Source organism: Atta cephalotes, assembly GCF_000143395.1.
Source record: "Atta cephalotes unplaced genomic scaffold scaffold00057, whole genome shotgun sequence".
Taxonomy (NCBI): domain Eukaryota; kingdom Metazoa; phylum Arthropoda; class Insecta; order Hymenoptera; family Formicidae; genus Atta; species Atta cephalotes.
The window spans coordinates 661829-668926 of NW_012130121.1; the positions used below are offsets into that span (position 1 = coordinate 661829).

The 7098-nt window shown below is 26.0% G+C and overlaps 3 non-coding genes across 3 annotated transcripts; 2 read left to right on the forward strand and 1 right to left on the reverse strand.

Annotated features, from left to right (window-relative positions):
* Nucleotides 1–4614: 4614 nt before the first annotated feature.
* On the forward strand, nt 4615–4687 carry Trnaa-agc. Its single transcript has one exon. It is a non-coding gene; the product is annotated as a tRNA-Ala (tRNA).
* A 367-nt stretch (nt 4688–5054) lies between these two features.
* Nucleotides 5055–5128, forward strand: Trnat-agu. The gene has a single exon. It is a non-coding gene; the product is annotated as a tRNA-Thr (tRNA).
* Nucleotides 5129–6942: 1814 nt separating this feature from the next.
* On the reverse strand, nt 6943–7014 carry Trnap-agg. Its single transcript has one exon. It is a non-coding gene; the product is annotated as a tRNA-Pro (tRNA).
* Nucleotides 7015–7098: the final 84 nt, after the last annotated feature.

Consider the following 7098-nt stretch of genomic DNA (forward strand, 5'->3'; position numbering starts at 1 on the left):
AGAGAGAGAGAGAGAGAGAGAGAGAGAGAGAGAGAGAGAGAGAGAGAGAGAGAGAGAGAGAGAGAGAGAGAGAGAGAGAGAGGGAGGANGAAGAGAGAGAGAGGGGCGGAAAGAAGATAGAGGGATGGAAATAGTGACGGCAGTTGAGGGAAAGTATGAGGGGATGTTGGAGAAACGAGGGGAAAGAGAAGCGTATGGAGAGAGACGACTGTGGAGAGAAGGCGGAGGATCGATGAGGACGGGGTGACTCTTCCATTCCAGGGGTAAACGAACCTCCATTTCATCTACCCTTCATGCCGTTATCGGTTGTCCCTTTTTCAATCGAGAGAGCCCCCTGCTGCTAGGAACATCGAGGTGTATCGCGAGCTCATCCTCGCACGTAACCAATCAAAACCAATAGTTTTTATCGTTGTTCAAAATTGTATTGTTAGTATTATAATTAGTGTATCACTTTTCACGAAAACGAAAGTTTTTTATTGTGCTAGATTATATGTTTACATTACAGAAAGAGAATCTTTTCTATGAACCGTAAAATTTTAATACACTTTAATGCGAAGTATTAAATTACATGTTAATGGGACACAAGAAATATTATCAAATTTTTCAGTAATATAACTATATATTTCATAAATTTAGAATTTAATTACTGTCACATCTCGATAAAGTTTATGAAATTATAATGGAATAATTAATATAATTATTTTTATTTCATAATTTAAAATACGTTTCTGTTTAAATAATTAATGAATAAAGTCACAGATACACACTTATAAATAAATTTTCAGCAAAGACATGTATTACTTTTGTTACTGTTAATTCGAGATAATTATAACATTAATATAAAAGATTTAACGTGCAAAAAAATATATATATAATTTTTAATTCGAAAAAAAATTTACATATTAGTATTTCTTAAAATATTAAATTATAATTTCTTTCGAAGGATTCATGTTATATTAATTAAATAAATATAAATAAAAGTTTTTGGTTTTATCTTTTTCGTATCATATACAAATATGAATTTAATTCTCAATCTTATTCTTTTTGTCTTATTCTTCAAAAGCTACATTTTGCTTTTCATTTTTTCCAAACATTTATTACTCTACATTCACAAAGACGAATTATATATATTGTATTTATTGAATGTATGCATATAAATTTACAATATATATAATATATAAGGCTATGAGCTATATATTGAGCTCAATTCTATAGGTTTGCTACATAACTGTTCGGATCAATCATTCTTACGAGATTCAAAATTCGTAATACGAATAACTGAACCTCTTTTGCCATCTTGTAGTACATGAGATAACTGTGCGGAAAATGCTTTTATCATTTGCGATAATATACAATGCTAAACATTTATAAAATAATTAGGCATCTATATAAGTTTCTACATTTTACATCATTTTGCTTTATGTTTTTATATAAATAAAGTTGTAAATTTTATTTTTTTAGTATACATATATACATATATACATAATTCAATGAATCATTATTCAATAGATTATTATCCCGAAAAAATGAAGAATTAAGTTTTAAAATTTATAAATTTCAATATAAAGTTATTATATATTTTTTGTAATTTGTGAAATAAATCTGTTTACTCAATACAGTAATTAGCATTTAAGTTAAAAGCAAAATGTAGGACTCAGATAATTGTATGAGAATATGTTAATGATTAGATAAGACTAATCATAATTTTAATTAGGTTAAATTTTAATTGTTTGATATAAATATGATTTGTATTAATAAATAATAAATTTTTCTTTAAGCATATGTCTAGGATTATTACAATTTCAATACAACACGCTACTAATTAAATCAGTTCAATAAAATTATAACAAAATAAAAGTAACTTTTTATTATTATTTCACTTTACTAGTATTTCACTTATTAGCAGAAATGCAAATTGCAAGCAAAGATGCGGTTTGTAATTACAAGTTATTATAATATTGTATATATTTAAATATTAGATATACATTTCATTCATTTACTACAATATATATAATAATGAAAACTTACTCCTTCTTATTACTCGTTTTAAATTTTAGAAATGCTATCAACCGAAAAACAATGAATACCTTAAGACAATCGAATTAATAATATTGAATTTGACCGTACGCAAAATATAGAAGATTCAATACACTTTATCCTATACATACTACATAATGTATCCATATACGTAATTATATACGTATATTCAATTAAGTCTTCAAATATAATATTTCAATTTAATTTTTTATGGAATTTAGTATATCCCTCATTTTAACTTAAAAAACATGCTTTAAAATAAAATTTATATTAAATGGGAGACTCAAGAAACACATTCAAGAAAATACGAATCATTTTAAGAAACGTGACGCCATCTAACAACTGCTACTGAATAACATAGAGTAATGCGAATTGATCGAGAGATGGCATTCGTAGTCGCTTGCATCAGCTGACATGAGCGATGATTTTATGAAATGTTTTTAATAATCGGAATCATGTATATATATATACACATATATATATATATATATATATATATATATATATACATATATATTATTAAATACAATTTCATATATTATATCAAAAAGATATATATAATATACATTATTTATCATACTATTGTAATTCTTTGCTTTTTACCTAATTGTTTTCGTTAATGATTTATAGATTGCTAATGTTAAACTTTTACTATTACATATTATCTCTCAATAAGTTCTTTATATTGTTATTTTGTATATCTAAGGAAGATTTTGTAATAGCAACAAAGATGTCAAAAGATATTCATAAATTTCATATATTTTTTTTATATCATATTAGAGGAGAAAACGGTATTGAAAGAACACTTCACACATCGATTTTATTTTCAAGAGATTCGTTGGAAGCCAGGATAAAGAGTTGAGAGAAGAAATAAAAAGAACAAAAAATCCCAAAAAAAATTCGTAACGTCGAAAAATATGTTAATTACAAAAAAACTTATAAAAACTCTTATGCTTGTATTAATATCTGACCCAACTTTCGTTGGGTACACAAAAAATTGGTCTATAGACTCATCAACTGTTCCCCTCCACGGAAATCTTTAGTAAAAGGCGAAAGATTTATGCGTGATTTGAAGGGAAACCAGAGTACTGAACTGTCGTCGGGCTGGTGCTCTTATAGCATGCGAGGATGAATCTTACTTACGAGTTATCGAACCATCTAGAAGCGATAAATGTAACTAACCCAAAAGCGAGGGCTGCGCAGACCACACGAAGCATAGTCTGCGCAGGCTGCAGCCGCCGTGGCCACGTGGATGGTAAACTTGTTTCTCAGCGTGTAGACTTTTTTCTTTTATCGTTTCATGGATAATCTATTATTTTATTCTTGTTGTTCATCGAATATTGTCGAATATCGAAGAAAAAATTTATTATTGAAACGGAACCATTCATGGTTTATCTTAACGGTTTTAGCGAACCGATAGTCTCAATTTCTTCATCTCTAGATAATTTTATCCAAAAGATATCTCCTCTGGAAGATACAATAGAGATATCTCTTCTGAATAAGAGTATCCGTAATTTATTTGAAAGAAATTGGATATTAGTCTGGTGTTTTACAAAGAATCATTAGAAAATATGTAGCTGTACCATGCATACTAAACGTGTCACAATTAACACTAATCGCGTAAAATAATTTTAAATGTAATTTAATTTATATTTAAGTGTATGTTAAATTTTTCTTAAATTTATTTCTGAAGAAATTATTTTTTTTTGTACATATGTTTTTGAAATTTTTCCTTTCCGTATAAATAATTATGTTTCAGAAATAAGTATTACAACATTTTGTCCTTTATAGAAATAAAAATATCGGTTGAAGTTAAAACGGAATGAACGATGTCGAAATCCTAAAACTGTTCTATTCTGTTACAAGGAAAACTCGTAATAAATGATAATTAAAGTAACACGGCATCCAATTTTCTGCCCACGAATTTCTCCATTTCTCCTATCCCATTCTTGTGAATTACTGGATCGATGTGCTGACTGCGCACCCAAAAAGTTTTTACTAAATTTCATTTTCTCTAACTTTGCAGTCGATATTTGAAAGTAACATGTGTATATATATATATATATATACAGTACATTTCTTTGAGTTATTAGATACATATCTGACAAAATATATATTTCCTTTGTACGTAGTTTTTTCGATTTGATTTATTTTCCATTATATTATTTATTATATAATAATCATATAGTAAGAAAAATTAATTAATTTTCTTACTATAATCTCAGAATGTCTACGTGTACAATTTATAAATTTGATCCTATTTAATTTCTTTTATCATATAAATATTTTGTATAGTAAAGATAACCAAATTTCACAAATTAACATTTAGTTAGTAAAATAAAGTATTTATAAGTATTTTACTTACATTTAATTTAAAGAGTTTTGATCGCATTGGATAAGATAAATTTTTTTATATCTTGGATATAATTTATACTGACCTTTTTAATTCTCAATAAATGTTTTCTTGGCTTAATTTTTTTTTAGTTTTTCTTAATTATTACAAAATGTATGTTATATGCATTTTATATTTAGGGAATGTCTATCATTTCTAGTGATATTGGAGAACAAGATTTCAAAGGGGGCGTAGCTCAGATGGTAGAGCGCTCGCTTAGCATGCGAGAGGTACCGGGATCGATACCCGGCGCCTCCAAGTTCTTTTTTGCGAAAAATTTTTGTAATGAAAATAATGAGAAAAAAAATACAAAAACAGTTATAAAAAAAATAGATTTTTTAAAAATATATTCCCTCTTAATACAAAAATATTTTTTGCTATTATCGATATACTTTGTATTGTAACATTGTTTAAAATTTTTAAATTCGTTTAATGTATTAAAATTAATATAATAGAATTAATATAAGAGAATATATTAGAATTAATGTAATATAATTCGAAGTATATTGATATCTAAATCATTTAGTATCATTTGGTATCATTTAGAGATTTTTTAAATATACTATTATTATAAAAATTGTATGTTAAGTTTTTGTATGTAAGAATAACACTCTCATCTCACGTAGGCGCCGTGGCTTAGTTGGTTAAAGCGCCTGTCTAGTAAACAGGAGATCGAGGGTTCGAATCCCTCCGGGGCCTCATCCCGTGAGTTCGGGTTATTGATTTTTTTGTTTATATTTAATTTATATTAGAAAGTTTATATATGTAAAATATAAGTATTATATTTGTATATTATATTTGTATATTTTTTATGCTTTTAAACTTAGGGATTTATTACCGATAAAACCATATTAAAAAAGTGAATGAAACGATTACTAAAAAACAAAAACTACCTAAAATCTTTGTACGCGAAAATTTTGTTAAAAATTTTTTAATATTAATTATTGAAGAATAATAATTATTACATAATTATTATAATTCAATCTGTAAAAAAATCAATCTGTAATAATAGATCTGCATTTATTTATAGATCATTTATTAATAGATCTGCAGAATTCTAATAATTAATAGTAAAGTGAAGCATATTATGTATATGTGAATATGTTACTTGCACAAAATAGTTTTTTTTAATGGATTGTATTGTAATAATTATTTGTGTTTTTACGATCATGCTACTATCTTTTTTTATATTTTATTAGATCTAGTTAGATTATAAAATAACTCACGTAATTACATTTGTTTAAAAAAATGTGACTGTGAACAAAGTGATTATTATTTATTAAACTTTGACGATGAAAAAAATACAAAACTATTTTAATATTGTTAGAAAGATTTTGTTTCAAATTAATAAAAATTTTGGATATTATATATGTCATTTTGCAATATTTTAATTCTTTTTATTCAATAATTAATTATTTATCTATTTTATTTGTATAGTAATTAGTAGTTACGTATATAACTGCTGCTAATCTATTATCATAGTAACTTAAAATACTATTACAAATATATCATAATACATTATTTGATATGAGAGCATATATCAAGACTGATAATTTCGTTTAAGTGATGTTTGTCTTTGCATTTATCATGTAAATTTTAACATTTATTTATTACTTATCATGTATGTCTAAATAATCTTATTCAAATATTTTAATATAGTTAACTAAGTAATGATAATGAGAATACACTTAGGCATTCATTATGACTACATCACAAAACACAGCCACATGTCGCACAATTCGACAATTTTTAAAGTTCAGTTTATAATTGTATGATTTATTAATTTTTATTTGTATTGAATATTATTGAGATATTGAAAAGGATTCACAATAGGATCGAAATGTCTATTGTTACTATTATATACTAATTGAATAAATTCTCATTATATGCAAACATCTAGTGTTCGACTTTTATAGGAATTATAATTCTTTGATGTATTCTTTGGAATCTGTCAATTATTTTTATTGTATAATACATTACGCAATAATTATTTAACAAAGTTTTAAAAAAGTATTTAAAAAGTATTTAAAAAAGTAGTCTCAGGTAATCTTAAATGGGGACTATGAAAGTAACACAAAATATAGTAATCCTCTTCTACTTTCTATTCGTTTTACTTTTATACTTTCTATTTGTGAATGGAAATTTCGGTTTTCAGATCTTGTATTAATTATTATAACCAACTGGTGTTAATTATATGGTTTAAATATCTATAATAACAATTTTAACAAAATTAATATCAATAAATATATTGATTTTTTTTAATATAAAAAAATACAAATTTGATATGCAAAATTTGTTGTCTTGATCTCGCTTGGTGTACGTAACAAAAATTAATTTGAATGGTATGTCTTAGTCTATTATTGAAACAGTAAAAAAACAGAAAGAATTTTAAACTCTATCTATAATATTTATCATGAAATGCATGTGTCATAAAAGACTTCCAGTGAATTACCAAACTGAAAGTGGGTCGTGAAAGTAGGTCACTGAGAAATTAATTGGATTAATAAAAAAATGGGCTCGTCCGGGATTTGAACCCGGGACCTCTCGCACCCTAAGCGAGAATCATACCCCTAGACCAACGAGCCATGTTGAGAATTGTTGCTCCTGTAACAGTTGACTTCGCAGACTATCAAATATAGTATAAGTCAATTAAATACAATTGGCCACGT